This window comes from Pezoporus wallicus, unplaced genomic scaffold, assembly GCF_028554395.1.
Source record: "Pezoporus wallicus isolate ANWC-B61680 ecotype Strahan unplaced genomic scaffold, APGP_CSIRO_Pwel_v1 contig_5767, whole genome shotgun sequence".
Taxonomy (NCBI): domain Eukaryota; kingdom Metazoa; phylum Chordata; class Aves; order Psittaciformes; family Psittacidae; genus Pezoporus; species Pezoporus wallicus.
This window is the reverse complement of record NW_026640599.1, coordinates 3315658-3340955: the sequence shown is the minus strand read 5'-3', so window position 1 is coordinate 3340955 and position 25298 is coordinate 3315658. Positions and strand designations below refer to the sequence as shown.

Below are 25298 nucleotides of genomic sequence, written 5' to 3'. Positions count from 1 at the left end.
GTATAGTGGTTTGTCCTTAAAAAAAAAATAATTTTTTATATATATATATATATATACAGAGAGAGAGACAGAGAATTTAAGAAAACAGTATATAATAGATTTCTCCTCTTTTCAAGTATATATTTCTCACTATTAATGATATTCTCTTGGTCCAGATACATCCAAATTATTTCCTCTAAACAAACTTCTCTCAAGAATTCTGAAGCCATTAGAGCAGAAATAGTAACTAATAAGTAACAGCATTACTATCTAGCAGCTTAAAATATCACACCCCTTGCTAGGCAAACACTTGAAAGACCAGTGGGTAACAGAAAACCAAAACAGCAATTTCAATATTAACAGGAATATTGAGAGTACCAGGTTATAAATCCTACAGAAAGACTCTAAACCAATGCTGTTCTAGAACATCAAGTTATATGGAAAACTATGAAGAACAAATGACACAAATAAAAAAAGCTTTAATATTCAGTTAAATCACATTTATTTCCCAAAACACTATTTCAATCATTGCTTAACCCTCAAGACAATGTCTTCCTCTAAAAGCCGCCATAAAATTCCTTTCCTGAGAAGCTATTAATATAGTAATGTCACAAGGGATATAGATAAAACAACTTCAATATTTATTTGGTGAAGCATTTCTAATACCTAGAATGACAACAACTTTGCAAAGATTAAATACATGCATTAGAGACTGACAAATCCTGCATAACCTATGGCATAATACTGTTCATCTTAAAATGGAAATTCTGTTCATATGCTATAATACCCAATAAAGGTTTCCTGACACCACATTTGGACTATGCTTACAAATACACTGCGGAACAGAGACTGAACTTCAGCTGATAACACTTGTACATAACAACAAATTGGTCTGAACTGAAACATGTCTGCCTTTGAACCAGAAGTTCTTCACCACACCAAAGCAAAACCAGACAGAAGAACCCAACAGTAAAGACCTCAAATGATGGAAATACTACTATGGCTACGTTCTAGGTATTCCAATGGGCCAGTAAGCACTTCATTCAACCACTAACAAAAAGCACATGACTTCACACACAGCAAAGAGAGAAACTGCATTTAACCTGCCTCCTAAAACTATTTTTGCATTCTCAAGATTAGTGTTTGACAGTAACTGTAGTAGAATAAAAACATTTATCCTCACTCACAAAATGTAATGTTTTAACAGCTCTGTACAGCAATATGAAGATCAAGTTGTTTAGGTCAAATAACAGCTTGATCATATGGTATGGATTCTCAAACATGTATAGACAGTTTAATAAGATGAAGATACACCACTATTTAAAGGAAAATTTTTCTATTAGTGACAAATACTTAGTTTACATCATGTAATCATGCAAATCCAAAGCTGCTGTATATTCAAGAAAGAAAATGTTACCATGGACTGGCATTCACCTAGCAGTCAGGGAGACCGAAATACTGCCAAAATACTTCCAATCTCCCTGGAATTCAGTCAAACATTAAAAATATAATGTGCATCATTTTTTCTTAAAGTCTTACGGTTTTGTTCTGAAGACATCATGCTTACAATTTCTCAAAGTAGTCTAGACATTGATTCCTAAATTACCACGCCATAGACAAGATTTTCTTTGGAATGAGTTATAAGACATGCCTGCCTCTTATTAACATACCCTCACCCTTTATTCATAAATCCTGCACATGATACTCTAACCTTTCACACTACAAGAACTTTAATTCAACGCTCTCTGTGATCCCACCAGGGCTCAGACTTCCAGAACAAGGACAATGCTTGCTTTCTGGAAAAGGAAGACTGAAGAAAGCAAACACATCTGGTCTAACCGGTTTCATTCCAATGTTATAAAGCATGCATGAAGAGTTTAATTGCTGCTATTGAAGAAAGCTTGTAAGAAAAAAAACACATAAAAAGCTTTCTTCCAGATATTCAGACCATTATGAACTTGATGTTGCTCATTTTAAACTATATTCAAAGTTGCTCCAAACTGGATTGCCTTCAGACAAAGCATGTTACACTGATTCTCAAGTCACTCACATTTGTATTTATGTATCTTGAACCTTCTTCATTCAGTTCACCTAGGTCAAAACATGCAAAACTTAAACTAAGATCTGGAAGTTTCTCAGTGTTTTGCACTGGTTTAACTAAGTCAACTGAAAAAATGCATTTCTTGTTTAACCAGCACAACTCAAAGAAGTTTCTTTTTCATTTTTATTTTGCAGTTAAGGAAAACTAAGGGTTTCCAGAATACAAAGTCAAAATGGAACAAATGCAGATATGGATATTGGAGGTCAACCACAAATTACAGCAGCAGACTGCTGAAACTAAGTATCTCCTGGAAATACTGCTTTACCCTCTGTTTTGCTCTGTTGGGGGGTTTAATTAGCTTAAGCACTGCAAAACAGGACAGGTTTTTTCTGCTTCTATATAAAGATCTGTACAAAGTACAGGCACATCTGTTAAAACATTTCAAAGTATTACATAAAGAAAAAAGCCCAAACTTTTTTGAAGCATTATAAACACAAAGACAGAATAAAAATGCTTCCATCTTTAATTAAATAAAAAACAAGTCTGCCCAGAACTATGCTATTTATAGTGTAAAGAGTAACTAAAGCACTTTATCTGTCACCAGTGACCACCTCTTGTCCCCACGACAACTGGTGGACTCTAATAACAAGGTTCTGGACTTCAGCTGAAGACAGAATTCCTCTGGGACCAGTTTACAACTTTAACTGCCTGTGGCCACTGGATCTACAGCTCAAGTACAAGTCCTCGAGGGCCAATTTCTTATGTATCTGAAAAGCCAACCCTAACTTCACATTAACTGATTTGCTGATTCTTCATTGCCTTCAAGTCTTTATCCTCTCCAAAATTAATGATGCTGTTCAGTCATTAGGCACCCAAACTTTTGTGACACTGAAACCCTTCAAAAGCAAATAAAAGAGCACATAAGAAAGCTTCTGTAACTCAAATCCTGCACACCAAACTGAGAAAAAATACCTTTGATCACTGTCACACACCTTGGATCTATCACCCCTAGCTCTGCCCAAATGTTTTTGTTAAGAACAGATGGAAGTGTGATATTTGCATGCAGTAAAACAGACATATCTGAAAATCCAAGTTTTATTAATATTTCCTCCTCATCAATTATCAAGCTAAATAGTTAGAATACAGAAATCAAACTACAAATTAAAACTGAAGAGCTGAATAAACTAAGAGGTGCTTTTCCTCCTTATTTCATATATTTATCCACTATCCATACACAGAAGGATGCCAGAATATATTACTACAGCTTTCTGAATATGCAGCACGAACAGATATTTCTTGAACGCATCGGTTCATGGCTGAGTCTAGGTGGGTAGCAAAGACAGCAAAAGGCAATGGCTAGATACCATTTTAGATACGTAACTGCACAACTACTCTCAGCTTTAGTGTATTTTGTCAACAGAATCCAATTTCACACATACCATCCCACCCCCCGAAATACTCAGCCTTAAAATAGTGAAGGATTGCTGCTGGATTCAAGCAAAAGGCATTCTTCAACTCTCCAAAACACAGCTTGACTGATAGCATGGAGCAGAAATTTTATTGTCATGGATTTTCAAGAACAGAATCAGTTCACTAAAAACACAAGGCACAGAAAATATTAGATAAGATCCTCAGTCTTCCCACTGCCTGATGCCACATCAGAAGGCCCTGACTGCTTGAAACCTCTAGGTCTAATTGAGCAAAACTTCCCCTGGGAGGAAATAAATTAAAACAAACAGAGTCTGTTTTTATAAGATCTTGACCAGAAAATCAAAAAGGTGTTTCCAAAGTAGAAACACCACTGCAAACTCAAACAGTGCCTGGATGTCATCTCTCAGACAATGCCTGGATGCCTAAATTACATCCAGGGTCACTTTATCTTCCAAAATGGGCCTGGATTAAGAGGAAAGCACTAACCATGAATGCAGGGGGGGGGGGGGGAAGAAAAAAAAAAGAAAAAAAAAAAACAAAACCAACCCCAGAAGTAGTGAAGAAAAGCCACCATGTGTCGGGGAGACAGAGGGAAGAATGCAAGAACAGGAACTGCTAATTGCAGTTCCACCTGAACACAACTTTTTACTGTGAGGGTGACTGAGCATTGGAATAGGTTGCTCAGAAAGGTTGCTGAGTCTCCTTCCCCAAGACATTCATGAGCTGCTGGGACACAGTCCTGAGCAATGTGCTCTAGGTGACCCTGCTTGTTCAGGCGACCTCCTGTGGTCTATTCCAGCCTCAACTAATCTGTGATTCTAACCTCTGTGAGACTCAAAGAGGGTCTGTGGTCACCCATCTGTGCTGCGACTCCTCAGAAGCCCTAATCCCTCCAGCTGCTCCAAGCAGGCTGCCCCGACGACAGCACCTTCATCCTTGGCAGCCACTGCCTCCCACCCCACCAAGCATGGCAGGGACACAGCAAGTACATGCTGCCCATCTGTCAAAGCAAGGATCTTCCTCCATGGCTCAGAAATGGCCACACACCAACTAGACACACAGAGCGTCATGCCGTGGCAGCACACATCAGCCAGGCATGGGCTGATTGCAGCTAATGCCATCTGGAACTCCCGGATAGCAGCACTGTGGAGTACACCACTGTTTTCTTCACTGCCCATCCTCTACCATGGACTCAGCTCTCCTCAAGTAGCCAAGTCATAAAAACAAGCTGGATTTTGAAATAAGGTTTGGCAAGTTACATACTGACTGCTCAGTGAAAAGTATAACAAAGTTCACCAAACCACATGTATCTTTTCAAGATAAAAATACATTATAACTTTTTCTTAATTTAAATGATATATGTTGGAACAAGTCCAGAGAAGGGCCACGAGGATGATCAGGGGACTGGAGCACCTCCCGTATGAAGACAGGCTGAGAAAGTTGGGGCTGTTCAGCCTGGAGAAGAGAAGGCTGCATGGAGACCTCAGAGCAGCCTTCCAGTACCTGAAGGGGGCCTACAAGGATGCTGGAGAGGGACTCTTCATTAGGGACTGTAGTGACAGGACAAGGGGTAACGGGTTAAAACTTAAACAGGGGAAGTTTAGATTGGATATAAGGAGGAAATTCTTTACTGTAAGGGTGGTGACGCACTAGAATGGGTTGCTCAGGGAGGTTGTGAATGCTCCATCCCTGGCGGTGTTCAAGGGCAGGTTGGGCAAAGCCTTGCGTGACATGATTTAGTGTGAGGTGTCCCTGCCCATGGAAGGGAGGTTGGAACTAGAAGATCTTAAGGTCCTTTCCAACCCTAACTATTCTATGATTCTATATCTTTGTTTTACTGCATAATCTAACGTCAAGTTCTGAATAAAATAGCTTACTGAACCTCTACTCAATCCTTCATTACAATAAATCCACAATACAGATGGCCGGAGAGAAACTTGCACAAATGAGATTCTGTGCTCAGGACAAAGCCTTAAAGAAGGTAACTTGTATTCAGAGTTATTACTGGGATACATTTCCCTTAGAAATAAAATGCTACCCTAAAGCAAGGAAATAACAGTACCAGCTCTTCTAAAGGTCACTTGTAATACAGTCCTTTTAAGACTGCACTGTATTTTGCAGCAATTTTTATTCTTTTTTTTTTAACAGCTGCAAATAAGCACATGAAAGAGTGCAAACAGTGTCAAATCAGTGCAATTTCTTTTACAGTAATATAAGCCAACAGAACATAAATTAATGTGCAAAACAGAAAGCACAGGATGGCATTGCTCATGACAGTAATTGACATCTTTACTGTGAGGGTGACCAAGCGGAGTCAAAAATGTGTCTTTAACACATGGTATTATAAACCTGGACAAGCTATGCTGAGACAGCTGACAAGCATGTCACTCCCACAAATACTTGTTTGTCGATCACCACCTCCTGAGCCATGGTTTGCCACTGTTTACAGTAGGGCAAACAAGGTGGTGGCAGTTCCTTTTAAGACCACTCTGTAAGCTAGAGTGCTTCAGGAGCTGGTTAAAAAGCAGCTCTAATATCTGTGAAACACGGCAGCATAGGCAGTAACCTCATCATCTACCCTATTCCTCAGTCTGTAACTGCCTTTGTTTTATAGCCACCTGAGATTAAGTAGGTCAAGAAATGTAAGTGGTATCAGCTACCTACCTCTGTTGTGACCTCATGCTCAGGAAAAACATTCTGGGAAAAGGGAAAATAACATTATAAAATCTCAGCAGATTGATCAGAATGCACAAGTGCTCTATTTGGGCACCCAAAACCTGAATGGAATCATTTTGCTTCCTACAAAACATTTCAGATCATCACATTCTGTGTTGTGCACTACACTTAATTAACTGACCCCAAAACAAGAAGAATTCACTTTTTCATGCTAGGCAGTGCCTTTATACTTTTAAAAATCTCATTAACACTTTTCTGATGGACAGGGTATCATACACATATATGAAAACTGTTTATCATACACAACATATGTGCTGCTACATGTAACACTAATAGGGCAGGTAGCCATGAAAAAACCCTGACAATTACATTTTGTGCTACAGAATGTATGTGAAGCTACATGTAAAAGGCATAAACTTATATGATCTCTTGACTTAGAAGAAGTAACGAAAGTTTATATTGCCTACAAACACCACCACGAAATGGACCTGAGAGCACCATCTAGCCTCCTTTCACTATTCTAGAAACAATAATCATTTTCTAACAAGCAACAACAGAGAAATAATATACTTCTGTTTTTATCCTTTACCATACTCCCAAACCAAAAAAGGCCAAGAAACATTGGCTTAGTATGTTGAAACTTAAAACGGTATGTCCAGTTGCAGCCCTCACATAACTTGTCTGGCTGCTCAAAAACTGCTGAAACAATTCTACACAAACAGCCAAGTCTTCCAAGCAGCTATCCGTTTCTTAACACCGGCTATGATCCATATCCAAATTCAGAGAAGAAATATTATGGGAAATTCTTGCTGAAAATATACCCACATTTCATCAAGACAACTGTAATTTCTCCCTCAAAAAATCAGTTGGGTTAAAAGTCAGTGCTTTTAAGAAAACTGCTTTTCTCTTTTTTTTTTTTTAAACAAAGCATAAACAAAAAAATGGGGCAGCAGGGTTAAGTAAGACTGTCCATGAGCTCTTTAAAACATATTTTGTTTTTCTGCGTATACACAGACAGCCCAAAGTTATACACAACTGCACCAAGGCATGAACCAGAGCCTACAATCGGTGGCAGGGCAGAGGCAATGGCTGGAGGGGCTGGCTGAAGGAAGGCAGTCTGGACAGCAGGTGACATGACATCTAGACCAGAAAACAGATAGCTTTTAAATATGGCAGCTGACAGTAAGCCATAAAAAGAGGACAGCAGAAATATGCGGCAGGTAAGACAATATAAGGGGGGGAAACTAGGAGACCACATTTCTAGTAAACTGGTGTCAAATTGGACCTTTGCACTGAGTATGTTCTTAGCTAGAAAGAGTAACAAGCAAGATATTTATGACTTTTCTTTTGCCAATCCTAATAAAGCTTTCTCTGTTACTCAAAATGTCTAAATATTTACAAGATCTTCTCAAGGACTTGCATATTGAGAAGAGACTTAAAAAAAAAAAGAAAAGAAAAAAACAAAACCAAAAAACCCCACACTAAAAGATAAGGAAAATTTAATGGGGAACTTCAGAATCTGAGAAGCAGGCTCTTCCACCTGTGAAAGAAGCCTGATTACACCTGTCCAGACACAGCATGGCTTTGGCTGGGCCAGTAAAGCAGTGCTCTAACTTCAATGTTTCTAACTGCTTCAGTAATTTCTGTCGTAACAGTGTTTTCCAACTGCATGCTATTGGTCATTAAGGTCCCAGCTGGTAAAGGCCAGCCCTGCAGCTGTTTATTTCTTCCATCCTGCAAACCACAGTTCTGCAACATTCTGCAGAAAAGCATGTCACACAGCTGTCGGATTTCTACATCCTCAGTACGTATTAAAACCTATTTATACGTTCTGTTCAGTCTAACAAACTGCTTGGCAGTTTTATCCCTAGTTTTGCAATGAGTCTTCTGGTTTGAGAACTCAAATTTCTGACTAGCTTGGCCACAACTGTTCCTATCAGTGAACTAAATCATTGTGGAAAAGTCACTGGAAAAGAGATGAATTCCTACACCCTTACACAGAGGACTATGTATGTGCTTGTGTGTTAGCATACGCATACACATAAAATCATTCTCTTCTGACTGCTGGTCACAACTTCTGTATGCAAATACCAGTAAAGGAGGAAACACCTGTACTTTCCTAATGAAAGTCATCTGAGCAAGGGTGAAAAGGTACATCTGCGAGACCTTAAAAGCAAGTTCTTGGTCATAAGCACATGAACAAGAATAATGTGAGGAATTCAAAGCAGGAAGAAAACTAAGCAGACAGGAAAAGGGGGGTCCCCAACAGAGAACAAGGAATAAAAATGGGGCATAAAACTCCAAAATCCATGAAGATGAAGATAGAAGGAGGCATCAGAAGAAGCTTTACATCTCAATCAAAAGTAACTAAAATGGTCTTAAACACTGCAGAACACTACCATGCTGTGGAATATTTCTTGCAGACTCCTGCAAGATGACTTCGGGCTTATATAAGAAAGATAAGTCATCCCCCTCCCTAAATTTATCATTCTTCTTTACCAACTAGCCATATTGGAAATAACGACAAATATATATGTGTGTATGCACATGTGTGCATATACGTATGTACATACATACACACGTATGCAAATTATCTGTCCAAATACCATTTAAGGTCTCAAATGACAGAGGCTGAACTTAAACATTCTTCAATTAAGAGAGCACTGTAAAACGCTTTTGTGAACACTTTAAATCACTTCAGAAAAGTCTTAGTCCGTAAAACTGAGTATCTTACGTTAAATGGTAATCTTTGGGCTGACTAGAAGACAAGTTGCTGAAGACGAACAGAAGTTAACAGCAGAATCTTGAGTTATATACACAATTATATCCTGATGCGGTCTACAACTGCTTATTAACCAAAGAAAACTCATACACTGAGAAGGCCCATCATGCCAGAATGCATGACAACTAACATAATGCTAAAGGGATTTTATACTTTTGTAGTCTGGGACACACAGTGTTTTAGAATACTCTGTAGCCAAACTATACTTAAATACTAGTGTTCCCCTAGAGGTAAAGTTAAATTTAATGAGATTAGGAACAAACACATCTGTCACGTCTGAGCGCGCAAGCAAGCTCAGCACTGTCATCAGTGAAAATCTAAGTAATTTGATGTTTTAAAATATTTTAAGCCCAAATCCTCCAAAAGCTTACTACACTTGGAGTACAGTCAATTAAATTTTACTGAGATTTATTTCATTAAACTATTTCCCCCAATAAGTATTAATCAATGAAACTAATATAAGAGAAAACTCAAAAGTTACCAGACACCATTTCTAGAAAAATAAAGCAAAAACTGACAAACAATGGGAGGAAAAAGCAAATGCAACAGGACTGAGTATAAAACAATGGTTGGAAAAATATATATTCAAGAGACCATTCTTTTCAAGTCTTGGAACAAAGCGATGTGTAGATAAGTGCCAGAAGAATATGCATACCATGACTTCACATACATCCTATTAAAAACAAATTCTGAGGTAAAAAGTAAACAAATGCCTCACACTCTGAAAAGTCTAGACTGCCAGTTAATATTAGGAATTCAAGAGTTTCTCATTTAACCTCTCAGAACAGCTTTTCTCCTTTTCTTCCAGTCCACTTTAAAAGTGTTACACTTGTCCTGTATTTTTTCTAAAAGTACCATGTGACATTTCTGAAAACTGTTCAATTATGACATTCCTGGAAGTTTTATGGACTTTTGTGCCATTTTCTGTGTAATGTCTTCTAGCATGCCACTGCTCTGCCTGTACAGCTGAAAAATTTTGCCTTGGAAAAGGTCACAGCCCTGAGCCCAAACCCCCTTCTTTGAAGTGAGTGCCCAGAGGTACAGAGGGAAAACTGCAGCCAGTGAGAGCATTCCACTGTGCTCCAGCAGACCCCAGCCCAAACTTAAACCACAATTCCGTAAGGCCAGCTTTCCAGACTGCTTCTCAAGTTTCTGAACTCCATTAATAAAGCAATACTTGATGTGGGAATAAAGGAGTGCAACTAATGTGACACACACAATCCAAGGGCACTGTTTCAATCACTTGCCTGAAGAGTTACTAAGCTCAACTTAGCTGTAAGCAACTGAAGTGGAAATATGTTGACAGGATCTTTGATGCTTTTTGTTTCAGAGTCCATTTCTTGCAAGTGGTGATCTATGGCAGTCACCTCATTATTTAAGATTTTTCCTCTCTTCCAGGACTTAAGAGACCCTTAGACAAGTACATAAGGGTACATGCTTCAGCTGCCTAGAAGTGGTGATGGACAAGTCACTAGTGCCTACTGTATACATTAGTATTCACATATAGATACCCTCAATCTACCCACTTATTTAAAAGCTCTCTATTTTAACTGGTATTAAAAAAACAGTTAATGCTTACCTTTATGGTATTAAAAGTGGTCTAAAAATAAAACCATTAAAGAAAACTGTGCTTTAAATGTGTCCTTTATTTTCCAAACATTTTCAGGAGATCTAACAAAAGGAACTGTATCTCCCTAAAATGTTTGCTTCTTTTATACCACTAGAGCAACAACCCCCTGCTAAGTAAAGTAATTTCTTCAAAGGCCAGTAACTACCTAAGGAAAAAAAAAAAAAAACAATGGTTCTACAATGATTTGCAGCCCTGCTACATGTTCTTCTCCATAGCTCACTCTTTGCCTTCACTGTAAAATTACAGATATAGCTGACAAATTATTTACACTGTTTTTACATGCTAGTTTATGTAATTTCTAAGCTTTCAATTTTTCAGTATTTGCAACCTATCATACACAAACACAAATTCACGTAAGCTACAAATACACAGTGTTAATAAAGGTATTGGGGAGAAGATTCTTTAAAATACATACTCTTACAATTACTTCCACACTCCAGGCTGATACTGTTGCCAGCCAGTAATTTTCAAGGTTTTGGGAAAACTTAGCCCCTCTTTTCCCAATACCTAATTATCCCAGTATAATTACAGCTCCCCAAATACACTTGCCTACTGCAGCCTTCCTTAATGCTGACCTTGCAAACTAATACAGTCTATCACCCAATGAATATCATCAATTTAGTAATATATCCTAAAGAAAAAAGACAGTTCTACAGATTTATGTTCATCTGAAATCCTTTAAGGAGTTGAAGGTATGAAGTTTGATGCTATTACTTCTATGGTTGCCAGCAGTTGTGCAATATATTATATTTAAGCTTCAGACTAGACCAATAAAGTACTTCCAAGTAAGTAATACAAGGAATTACTCATGAGTTCATTGCCATGGTTTTCCCAAAATACAGAATAGAAAATACTTTGTCAAAAATCCAGAAGAATCCAGCCAGATAATGTACTTTTTATGAATAGTATTAGTGTAATAAGCAAAACAAATACATCTTAAGACAACCTGCTCAAACCCAATATTAAAAAAATACTTAGAGCTAACACAAAAATTTATTTTCAGTAGAATAAACTGAATTAAGGAGTAAGGCAACACAAGTAATGTATATTTTCAGTACAAAAATTATAGAACTAAAAAAAAAAAAGGAAAGTAAGAAATAATTAATAGGAGATAAAACACAATTACAGCAGACACACCATGCCATGAAACCTACACTGATCTTAACTTGAACATAACCAAGCACCCACAGGTAACAAGTACCCATTCACTAAAATAAGAATGGAAATCAGATTAAATTTATAATAACATACTAAAGAGACTTCAGTAGTACATGGCCTCCTCTTCTTCCCCCCCATCTCCCATGACAGAGAAGGTTAAAAATAGAGGCTTCCGTTTCCTTAGATTATTTCGCTTTTAACTTTTCTAGAGCACTGAAATTAGCTACTTTGCCGGCTTCCTACATTTGTGTTGGAAAAGGAGTGTTAAAAACACACTTCCATTTACAGCAACTCAGGAAACAGACTTCTGTGGCTTGCATTATTATTATAATTTGCACATGACAAATCCCTCTGGAAGTTGTAGGTATCACTTCCAAAGATCCCCTTTGGACATCAATTACCCAAAGGCCCTTTGCACCACGCAGTAACATATTTTGCGGGTAATCTTGCATACTTTCCTATATTTATGCATTCCTTACAGTTAGCAAATACAGATATTTCCAGTGCACAGCATTCAGTCTCCCATTTCCAAGAGCAGATTCAGCACTAGGAAAGAGCACTTAAGAGCCGCAAAAAGCTAGCTTCAGCTGCCTCTCTCTCTGCCCTAAGCCTTCAAGGAAGTCTGAGCTGCAGAAAGCCTCTAACTTCCACCATGGCAGCACAAACAGGACCTAGCTGTCCAGGTCCATATATTAAGGTCAGAAGGAACCACTGTCATCATCTAACTGACCTCCTGCACAATACAGGCCACAAAACTTAAGCTGGTAATTCTTGCATCTAGCCTAACATCTCGTGGTTGATCTAGAGCATATTTTCCATAGTGCTCAGAGCAGTGTTTGTTTATACTGACAAAGACATACCTTGCAGAGTAAGTATCTGAACTCTTTATCTGGAAGTATTGCGTATCAACAAACAAAAGTAGCAGGTATCCAAATATTGCTGTTATGTGAAGTTGCATTATCTACACATTACTATAATGCACTGCCACCCGTTCATTAGGAAGCCTGGTATGGTTTCTTAGGCATTGCCTCACTAGGCAATTTTTTGATTGCTTCTAATTCTGCTAGACTTAAGTCCTTCTGGCTTAAGTTCTCCCTCCGAAGGGTGTGCCCCATTCTCATCTCTTGTGAGAACTTGCAATTAAAACAGCTCCGACATTTGAAACAATGAAGCAAAGGAAAAAATGCTGTCCCTCCCCACCCCTGTGCTGGAATTCCTACAGCAGGCTCCCAGATAATCTCAGTGTTACTAACACAGAGCCCTGATTTTATTTTACTTTTATTTTAGTTTTCCCACTATCACCATGGAAGAACTTTCAAATCTGGTGAAGGCACAGGGGAATGGAAGAAGGGGAATACTGTTGCACATGCTCAGTATAACTGTGAAGTACAGAAGCCCTGCTCTATGCAGATTCAATCTCCACTGAACATTAGACACTTTCTCAGGACCTCTCCTGGCTACACACCCACCCAACCCCAGTGTGCCAGGACATCCTGAGGCTCGATTCAGCTACACAGAGCAGCTCCAGGAAAACAACTGCAGCACAACCCTGCTCCTTGTATTCCAGGAAAAGAGACTAGGAAGCCAGTTTCTCCTTTCAGTCACAATGCAATTTGTGGTAGCACCTGAGCAACGCGAAGGAAAAAGAAGGGAGCAGGCACATCACAATGCAGAAGGATGAGCAGCATGGGAACCAAGGGCTGGTCAAAGAGAAGGCAGCAATCAGAAAACGATAAATTTTGATGATTTATGATGTAGGAAGGCAGACAAAGGAGGAGGACAAGCACAAGGAGAAGAACTAATAGCAGAGCTGAAGCAGAAGGAACTCACTGGGGGCAGTGTGAAGAGACCACAGCCTAACCAGCAGGATGGGGAAAGACGGGGTGGGACTAGCCAATGATGCTGCCCTCTGCATCCCTCAGCTCTGACACTCTGAACATGGCTCTGTTCTCCCTGTACGCTCCACTCCAACCATATGATAAACTCCACCTGCAGTTTTGTATGAAAGTTTGTATGAGAGTAACAAGTACTCTCAAAATGGAGAGATCCCTGTTATCCTCAAATGTATCCCCTTCTGCTGCCCTAAAGTGCACAATTCCATCATTTCATAGCACTGCTACTTCTCACACTCATCTGCTCATACAGTAAGCTAGTAGCAGGCATGCTTTAAACTCACCAGGACGGCAAATAAAAAAAAAAAAGTAATGGGGAAGGGGGGAAGTAGTAATTTGAGGGGTTTCCCCTGGTTACTGAATGGAAGTTACTGAAGTTTAGTTAGGTAGCAGGTCAGCAAAAAAGGCAACATGAAGGAGCCGGGAAGTGAGCAGCATCTCCTACTATTTGTAAAAACCTATTAATCCATTTGCAGTGTACTACAGGTACACTAAGCCTCACTCGTGGTGGCAGGGGGACACTGAAAAAACCCACCCTAACAAAACCAGAATGCAGCCACATAAATATGATTTTGCAATCATAACAATGCAGACCTTCATTCTGGTGGTTTAGAATGAGCCTATATTTGGATACGCAACTTTAATAAACATGAAAAAACCTTGCATATGCATCATAGAAGTATCTCAGTTAGGAAGAGTACATTTAAGCACCAGGATCCACATTTTAAAGTGCCATCTAAATTCTGGGGGGAAGACCAAAGCCTAGTTAAAAAGTCTGATACTTTTCTGAGAAAGTCGAGTATACAGCAAATGAAAACCCAAAACCTCAAAAGCACCTTTGAATATTCACTGCTAGACAATGGCACTGTTGCTCCTACAGTAATCCCTACATGAACACTTCCTTCATTGCTCATGAAAAGGCCTAACAACATAGAAACCTCAGATAGATATTTAGAAACCACCTGATTAACCCATCTACCTGTTAAGATTGGTTAAAAATAAACAACACACAGGAGGAACTACTCAGGAAATAATTAGACAGACATGAAGGAAATGAACTACTGAAAAACATGTAATGACTGACTGACCAACCAACCATTGAAAGAAAGGTGAGCAAAGGGAGACACCTACTCTGTTTTCATAGAATCACAGAATAGTTAGGGTTGGAAAGGACCTTAAGATCATTAAGTTCCAACCCCCCTGCCGTGGGCAGAGACATCTCATGCTAAACAACAGCCCCCAACGCTTCATCCAACCTCACCTGGAACATTGCCAGGGATGGAGCATTCACAACCTCCCTGAGCAACCCATTCCAGTGCCTCACCACCCTAACAGGAAAGAGTTTCCTCCTTATATCCAATCTAAACTTCCCCTGTTTAAGTTTTAACCCGTTACCCCTTGTCCTGTCACTACAGTCCCTAATGAAGAGTCCCTCTCCAGCATCCCTATAGGCACCCTTCAGATACTGGAAGACTGCTATGAGGTCTCCACGCAGCCTTTTCTTCTCCAGGCTGAACAGCCCCAACTTTCTCAGCCTGTCTTCATACAGGAGGTGCTCCAGTCCTCTGATCATCCTCGTGGCCCTCCTCAGGACTTGTTCCAACAGTTCCATGTCCTTTTTATGTTGAGGACACCAGAACTGCACACAATACTCCAGGTGAGGTCTCATGAGCAGAGCAGAGGGGCAGGATCACCTCCTTCGACCTGCTGGTCACGCTCCTTTTGATGCAGCCCAGGGTATGGTTGGCTGCGAGCACACACTGAAGCCTGCTCATGTTCATTTTCTCATCAACCAACACCCCCAAGTCCTTCTCCACAGGGCTGCTCTGAATCTGAATCTCTTCTCTGCTCAACCTGCAGCTGTGCCTGCAATTGCTCCAACCCAGGTGTAGGACCTTGCACTTGGCATGGTTAAACTTCATAAGGTTGGCATCAGCCCACCTCACAAGCGTGTCAAGGTTCCTCTGAATGGCATTCCTTCCCTCCAGGGTATCAACCAAACCACACAGCTTGGTGTCATCGGCAAACTTGCTGAGGGCACACTCAATCCCACTGTCCATGTCAGTGACAAGGATATTGAACAAGACCAGTCCCAACACCGATCCCTGAGGGACACCACTCATAACTGGTCTCCAGCGGGACATTGAGCCATTGACCACAACTCTTTGTGTGTGGCCATCCAGCCAGCTCTTTATCCACCAAGCGGTCCATCCATCAAATTGATGCCTCTCCAATTTAGAGACAAGGATGTCGTGTGGGACAGTGTCAAACGCTTTGCACAAGTCCAAGTAGATGATGTCAGCTGCTCTACCCCTGTCCATCAGTTCCATAGCCCCATCATAGAAGGCCACCAAAATGGTCAGGCAGGATTTCCCCTTAGTGAAGCCATGCTGGCTGTCACCAAGCACCTTGTTGTTTTTCATGTGCCTTAGCATGCCTTCCAGGAGAATCTGCTCCAAGATTCTGACAGGCACAGAGGTGAGACTGACTGGTCTGTAATTCCCCGGGTCATCCATTTTCCCCTTCTTGAAAATGGGGGTTATACTTCCTTTTTTCCAATCATCGGGAACTTCACCTGACTGCCATGATTTCTCAAATATGATGGATGGTGGATTAGCAACTTCATTCACCAGCTCCTTCAGGACCCGCGGATGGATTTCATCAGGACCCATGGACTTGTGCATGTTCAGATTTTTAAGATGGTCTCGAACCAAATCCTCTCCCACAGTGGGCCCAAGGTCTTCATTCTCACAGTCCCTGCATCTGCCTTCCAAGACTTGGGTGGTGTGGTCAGAGCCTTTGCCAGTGAAGACCAAGGCAAAGAAGTCATTAAGAACCTCAGCCTTCTCCAAATCCAGGGTAGCCAGCTCTCCTGACAGCTTCCGGAGAGGGCCCATGTTGTCCCTAGTCTGTCTTTTATTTGCAGTGTACCTATAGAATCCCTATAGATTATAAATCTATATAGAATAATATAAACCCTATAGAATATAAAGCCAATTTTAATTCTAACTGGGCCTTAGCTTTCCTAACTTGGTCCCTAGCTTCCCAGACAACATCCCTGTATTCTTTCCAGGCTGCCTGCCCTTGCTTCCACCTTTTATAAGCCTCTTTTTTCCTTCAAATTTTCCTCAGCAGCTCCTTATCCATCCAAGGAGGTCTCCTGGCCCTCCTGCTGCACTTCCTTCTAGTTGGGATGCAACACTCCTGAGCTTGTAGCAGGTGATCCTTGAATATCAACCAATAGTCTTGGACACCCCTGCCCTCTAGGGCTGTATCCCATGGAACCTTCCTAAGCAGGTTCCTGAAGAGGCCAAAGTCTGCTCTCTTGAAGTCCAGGGCAGTGAGCTTGCTGCATGCTCTTCTCACTGTCCTGAGGATCTTGAATTCGAGCATCTCATGATCGCTGCAACCAAGGGTGCCCTGGAGTGTCACATTTCCAACGAGCCCTTCCCTGTTGGTGAGCACAAGGTCAAGCATGGCACCTCTCCTTGTTGGCTCCTCTATTACTTGCAGAAGGAAGTTGTCTTCCACACAGTCAAGGAACCTCCTGGATTGCTTGTGCTGGGCCGTACCGTCCCTCCAACAGATGTCAGGGTGGTTGAAGTCCCCCATGAGGACAAGGACCTGTGAGCGTGAGGCTGTTCCTATCGGTCTATGGAGCGCTTCATCCACAGAGTCCTCTTGATCAGGTGGTCTGTAACAGATCCCCACAGTAATGTCTCCCATCGGTGTTCTCCCTTTAACCCTGACCCACAAACTCTGTTAACTGATCACGTGTCCCAGAGTTCCATACTCTCCAGCCTATCCCTAACATAAAGGGCAACTCCCCCTCCCTGCCTGCTGGTCCTGTCTTTCCTAAAGAGCCTGTAACCTTCCATTCCAACACTCCAGTCATAGGAGCCATCCCACCATGTTTCTGTGATGCCTATTATACCACCATAGACATGCCCACATCTCTAATTCCTCTTGTTTGTTCCCCATGCTACGGGTGTTTGTATAGAGGCATCTGAGCCGAGCTCCAAATGAAGCGGGCTCATTGGCTGGAGCGGCTGAAATATCTCTACATTGCTCCGAGCATTTATTTTTGAGAGAGTTATTGAGAGTTTTGAGACATACCCTCAAAAATATGGTCACAAAAGCCTACTTTTTTATAGTAACTGCAATTAAAATCCCACCCAGCTTCTGTTCTCTAAATAAGATCATGTTGATCTTTAATGCAGACAGCACTCACATGCAACAACAGAGAAACCACAAAGACATCAGAAATGCAGATTAAATGAACTGCAGGAGAAGAAGTAGAGAAGGAAGGAGAACATCTGCATTTCCAAGAGGCCTGTCTGGTGCTGAGTAACAAGCAGGTTGGACAAATGCATTCAGAACAGAATTGAGGCTTTAAGTCTGACACATTAGAAATCTAAACTCTTCTCAGTTCTAGCCGAAGGGATATAATGTTCCCTTTACTAAACTACAGAAAATTACCTGCCCACAGAAATGATACGAAGCCCTGTTCGTGTAACTACTCCCTGCATTTCACAGCCCATTGTGTTACCAACAGAGGAAGCATCTAAATTTTAGCTGAACTCCAATTTACCTGCTTTAATCAAAATTATTTTGGGTTGAGATACAAATGCCAGTGGGACCCTCTCAGACTTTAAGTGAGGATGGCAGATAGAACTGTCTCCTGAACTTAGGAGCTGATCAGCAAAATTTGAGGCAGGCAGCAACCTTCTCCCAGCTACTTCCAGTTACTGAAAGATCTACCAATTCAATCTCTGAGTACCTGAAAGAAAAAAAAAAATCCACAGTTCTCAGAAGTGTTGTAAGCCTGCTTGCTTAGTTGGGTTGATGAGCAATGCTTCAGGAGGTCCAGTAAAAAGGAGGACATGAAGGAGACTGAACCACAACTACTATTCCACACAGCAGATGCCTAATGTGTGCTAAATACTCTGTGACTAAACTCTGTTTAAGAGACCAGGACTTTAAAACCTTACCACCAGCTTCTCAAAGGCTATTAGGAAACCTGAGTGACCTGAAAGGGAAACTATGCCGTACAGAAAGGCAGGACAGCATGCAAGCATGACAGGAAATTACCAGAAAAATGTTGTAATGACTCTTAAGCACTTACTCTGCTCCACGCATTTTCACGTTGTATCATTTTCTAAAGACATTTTACTATTACCCATTAAGCAAGAAGACAGCCTCTCATAAGACAGCTGTGGAAAAAGAAACAGGAGTACTCTCTCTTTTCTCCCCCATCTTGTTTTAGGCCACAACTGAATTACTGATCTGAAGAAGAGATTTCCTCAACGTTTCCTAGACCACCACTGCTGCCAGGAAAGCCTGTTTTCTGCCATCACCCTTCATCTAGCCTCCTTTTGCAGGTCTTACTTCCCCATAAGTGAACCCAGATGTTACATACATCGCCACTCTCAGCTCTTCCCAGTGTTAAATCCACAGGATTCTTATTCACAGGGTTTGGATTTTCTTATTTCATTTTGCTGCAGCACCACAACAAGGAATTACTGAAGATGGAAGCTATCAGGAAAGCAAAAGTCTTCAGTCCATCCCTTCCCTACTCATCATCATAGTTGCAAGCCTGATCCTAAATTTTTAACATCCTCACGAACTTGCTTGACAATTCTGTCCTCAAATTCTAATTAGAATACAATAAGGATACCACAGGTTAAATAAATTATCATATTGCATAAAATCTATTCCTCCCAAATTAAAAAGATCAAAATCACCATTTAGCAGCACTGCTTTTCAGCCTATCCGATCATCCTCAATCTCTTTTCAGAACTGCTTTTTGATGTAAGGAGCCTCAACGCACACCCAGTTAAACACTTCTGCTGTGCTATATTTTAATGGAAGACTAAGGTGTACAGATATGACTGGTCTAGACCCCCTCTTTCCCTTTAGCTATATATTGAGCAATACATCTTACTCAGAATGAGTTAATGCTTCTTATTCCTGCAAAAGTTAGTTTCATGGAGATGATTAATTTTTCCTAACTCCTCTTAGCAAAGAAGCAGTAATAAACACCAGTCAAGTCTCAAGTGAAACTCTGATTTGGGGAAGAACACCAATCCCACCCAACCTCCACCCCCACCCCCCTAAAAAAAAAAAAACACATAAAAAACAAACCCCAAACTCTCTAAACCAGAAGGAAACATGCTAGACGGCATATCAACTACCCAAGACATCTCTTAAACCACACTGCTTTCTGAAGTGGCACTACAGCAGTGCTAAGGGCATATGTCCATGGACGCAAGCACATTTCTGATTGAATAATCTGTACTTCTCAAAATTCCAGCAAATGCATAAAAAGGGCCCTATTCAGCATTTACTTTTTCCCAGAAAATGAATGCTGACAGAGGCAAAGAACAGGATGGCATCATTGTTGCCATAACCTAAATCCAGAACACTTAAAAGTATAACACACAATTTATTGACAATTGAGCCAAAATGATTTCACAATGTAACATTTTATGCTATCCAAGAAGTATAAAAGTAAATAACAAAAAATGTTTAAAGAGCTCTTGTATATGGACTGTAATTGCTTTTAGAAGGAAAACAAATTACACAAATGCTATTTTCAGTAGGCGCCTGTATAACACATGGTTTAATTTAACAGGTATTAAAGACACTGAAAGCATGGACAAGTTCTTCTGGCAGTTTTTACCATCCAACAAACTTAAATGTTGAGAAAAAAAAAATAAAATCATTGTCTTCAGAGATTCAAGATCAATTTTATTTTTATTTCTTGCTTCCTTCAAAGGCAGCCATGAAAATGAACTCACCTTGCCCTCAGTAAACAGCTCATCCTCATGTATTTTGTACAAGCCCGGTCCATTCTGCCATTGTTTTGAACCTACACCACTTCGATCTCCAATTTCCAAAACAAGTGAACTACAAAAGCATTCTCAAACACATCTTCCAGACCAGACACTTGCTTCCCCATACACACACACACATGTTAATGGCAAAATTACTCTGATCCCTTTACATTACTGTTTATCACAAGCTTTTTGTGAATTTTGACTGCACAAAATATATAGCTATCTGCACAATGACAAAAATACTTTCTTTGTACTGGCTCCATCTTTCTTTCCTGGAAGCACACAGATGCCTTCTTGCAGCCCCCCAGAGCTGGGGGCAGCCAGTTCCTCTGCATGGAGGGCCAGCTTCAGCAGCACCTCTATGACCACAACACCGCCATCATCGCACTGCGTCACGGCACCTGTTTCTTGAGTATGTTTCAGTGCTCAGGAGTGGGATTCAGCTCCCGCCTCAGGAGCTGGCACAGGAGCAGCACATGCTGACAGCTTCATGATGCAGTGTTGTGGAGGAGAAACTGGAGGGTTACTTGATACTCATTTACCAATACAGCTTTTCCTATCACAGGCTCTTCACAAAAACAACAGCTACACACATCTTATTAATTTCCAAAATATTCTGATGACCTTATGGCTACTACTTTCCCCAAACAAAGCCACAACAGGCTAAGCTGCCAACCATGTGTACTGTGACAGACACCTATTACTCACCCCCATCAAACTAATACAAAGATTTTTAACTCGAGCCACATAGCTAAAAGACACCACTGAACACATGAAAGTACACCTGCAGAAAATCAAAAACATCTACGTTTGTCATATTGTGCTTGGCAAGCACAACGGCAGTATGAATATGAAAATAATAAACCCCAACAATTTCAATGCTAAAGAACGTCATACCTACTGCCTTTGATAGCAAGGTATAAAGGGGAAGAAGAAAAGTGTGAGAGAGACCACACCGTTCCACCTTCAAATCTAGCTTTCTCACTGCTACATTTCTGCCTCGTATCATCAGCAAATCTTTATTTCAAATATCTATGCAAAGGAATACAGGATCCATTAACTGAGGTCTTCTGCCTTTGGAAGGCTGTACCTGGAAGTGTCAAAGTATTACCAATTTTAGGAAGGGCTTTACAAAGGAAAAGCATAAACGTTAGCAAAGAAAGCCAAAAATAAGGGAACTGAATCTTTCCATTACTCTTGGTTTATTTGTAGTCATACAATCACATTATTCATTCAGAATCAGAACACCACCATAAAGTTAAGAAACACCATAATTAGTACCCACCTGAACACCAGATACAATGCATGTAAAAGTAACAGCACACAAAAAAACACCCATGTAGCAGAGCAGAGCACTGAATCCCAATCTCCTAAATTTCCACTTAACACTTTCTTCTTCTGGAAAGGCATAATTAAAATAGGGAAACAACATTTTAGGACTGGCATTTCACAACAACTAGAAGAGGTCAGAAAAGACATGACAGTAATAGAGCTGGGAGACAAGGCAACAAATGTAAAGCAGGATTTCAGAAAAATGGGAAGAAAAACTTAAAGGCACTTTTCCATTTCTTTCAAGTATTTGAAAAGAGTAATTGAATTGTCTACTTTGAAGACTGAGCTTATCCTTCCAAGTAGCTATTGTGTTTGGATTATATTAGAAATCTTCCTGAAGTCATGGCTTTATTTCAAAGATCTGTGCTTAAGATAACTTTATTACATACAAAATGCTATACTACTGCAAATCAACAGGTAAGAAATGTTAACAATCCATTTAACTAACACTGTTGATACACCTTATGATAATACATGTTTTATGTGTTTATAAATGCAACCCTATGAGAAATAACTAATGCCTACAACTTGCACAAAATTAACTGATCTCCAAAGAGAGCAACATTACAGTAAAAGGTACTGTAAATAAATACAGTAAATTAATTACTTCACACAAGCATTTCTAGAGTTTGTCTACACAGGATGTTACCTGCAGAACCACAGCAGCTCTGCACTGGCTCTCATGCATATAGCTTGCAGCTACTTCAGTGCAGCAGGGAGCTCCATCTAATATAACCTAGCCTGCACAGGGCTTGTTAGCTCAGGTTCAATGATGAATTAACCACAGCCACCTGGCTCCCAACCAGCTCAAAGCACAAGCCGAATTTGCAACATAGCATTTAGACACAACTGAGAGCGTCTCATAATGAAATTGCTTACTCACCTTATTCACCTCACTTACTTCATTCAGTGGAATAAACTACTCACCCAGATTGCTACATGAAAAGCATTCACATGGAAGATCAAGGGTCTTGTTTATTCACACCCAAGATTACTGAACTCCAGCTTTTCCAGGTAGAAAAATTTATGCTTAATAAGGTCAAAACCAAAGTGAACAACCTTTGCTGACAGCAAAGCCAATGGCACCCACTACCCTTGACAGTATTTCATGCAGTGAATCTCCGATCCTTACAAACAAAAGATGCTTGCTAACAGCTCCAGGAGGTACATTAATAGCAAGTATTTCACTGATAAATCTTCTGGATCCCTACTTAGGATTGCACTCTTTGCTCATGCATGCTGGAAACAAAACCTAAAAGCCAGGCAGTGTACCAAAGGCAACACAGCCCAATAGCTACACTGGAAGCTTAGATATCTGTCTACTGCTTTGCTTCACGTGTAGAGCAATAGCGCATCCATTGCACATACACCACAGAACAATCATAGTCCAAGCCTGTACCATAACATCTGGCACAGTCATCTCAAAACATATTTTTATTATTTAATAGATAAAAAAAACATCTGTTTTTTAGGAATTGGCTACTAGAAAATAAGAAACAACACTGGCAATTAAAAAAAAAATACCAAAGGCTTGTAGTGCCACCTCCTATAAAAATACGGAGATGCGATTTTATTAATAACAATATTAACTAGCAGACCTAAGTCTACTTGTTTTTTGTGCTATTGATGAGTTGCAAATTTTAGGAAAACCCCTGAGATAATTCAAACACCTTTAAAAGCTTGTGAAAGTAGAAGCAAGAAGTCCATGTTTACACCTAACCAGGTATCAGAAAACCTGCTCAGAAGCAAGTGGATGCAGATACCCCAAATGCAAGGCAAAAAACATGTCCGTCAGAACTTTCACCTTCCTAGACACCAAAGTCAATCAGCTGTATGACGTAAACCCACAGAAAATCAGACTTCACCAGTTCCAGTACTCATGGAACTACCTGATTTCTATAAATGGTAACATTTTCCACATAACATCTCCTGCAAGCTTCTGTAGCACACCAAACTCGGTACCCTGCAAGGCATCTCCCTGCCCTGCCCTAGACATTCACATGCAAGCTGCTCAAATGTTTTCCCTTCCAAATGTTATTTTCTTTAAAAATACATTAAATATTTCCTCTAAAAATCCACAGCTAGTCCTATTTATGTGACTACTTGCTGGGTGGAACAAAGTTAGATGCTAAGCTGGAAATACCATAACAGCTGAGTATTTTAACTGGCAACACCCTTGTAATGACATGCCTCTGTGTCATATCAGCTCCACAACCTTACAAATCTGACATCTCTCAGCTTGAAAAATTCATTTAGCAGGTTTCTTAGAATTTCACATGCACATGCTCACACATTCTTGCATTAAAAATACCCAAGAGCGTTGTATGAAGTGTATACTCACGAGCTTGATGCTTGTCAGTAATAACCTCAGCAGCCAACTGAGGCAGCTTAATACACAATCCCTCCAAAACTAGCTAAAATTTTTGTGCCACACCATAATACAATTTCTATTACAGTAATTTTTCTGTAAAATAAAAAAAAAAACAATATATGACTTCCACTTTGGATTTAACACTGGAATTTTATCTCTTTCTAGATAAAAATCAACAGCTTTATTACCTGTGCTGTTCTTTGATACAGGTGTGCATTATTTATAGATTAATAATGTTATACAAGGAACTTACCCTAAATCAACATAAACTGTACAATAAAGATGCACCTAACACTGCTAGGCTTGGGGGACTTTTTTTCCTCAAATTTGAAAGCAAACATATAGCAATACGTATAAAGGCTATGCTACTTTTTCCTTACCACAGGCACTAGATGCACTGACAAAAGGTAGGTTTGTTCCGAATTTGAGTATTTCCAGGTAGTTTGTTTCTTCATTTTTTTATCTTGAATTTTGCTGAGTTTATTTTGTTTCATTTTATAAATGCAACAAGGGGGTGGGAAAAGGGGAGAACTGAGGTAATGCTGAATTCAATAAACCAGCAGATATCAGCATCTTGATTAAAAATATTTCTCCTGATTGAAAGCAACCCATCCATGAGACTCAAAGAAAAAGTCTGGAGATGTGCCAGTTCATACAATAACTATGTTTATTTCTCTTAATAAATATTTAAGAAACATGGCTTGTGGTATTTGATATAACTGAGCCCGTGGTTAAAAGACCTCTCTCCATGACATAAGCAAATACAGTCTATCCTCTTTATTTGTCTGACTTCTCTTTGGCATTCAATGCTAATCTACTTTTAGGTCAGGAAAAAGACTGTGATCTATCATTTTAAACAAACCATTGTAGTAAAACGTGAACAGGAAATTCCTAACTACACTGTTCAAAGAACAATGATTAGAAAAACAACACTAGCTCACGAAGTACAAGGAGCCTATGAACTGCCACAGCACAGTCTGCATGGAGAATTGGGACATATAAAAATAAAACACACACGGTCACCATGCTCATTTTTATTTCCCCACTGCACCCACCCCATCCCTAACTCAGTCCTCCCCACCAGGGCCAGGGTCCTTTGGACTTTGCCAAGGGAGAAACCTTCTGATCTGAAGGGGGAAGGGTGCAGCTCTGTCTGATACCTTGGAA

The 25298-nt window shown here is 40.1% G+C and overlaps 1 protein-coding gene across 2 annotated transcripts in view; it reads right to left on the bottom strand.

Moving 5' to 3' along the window:
* Positions 1-25298, bottom strand: part of WWC3 (WWC family member 3) — a 105988-nt gene that overhangs the window by 65138 nt on the left and 15552 nt on the right. The gene's annotated exons all lie outside the window — the stretch shown is intronic.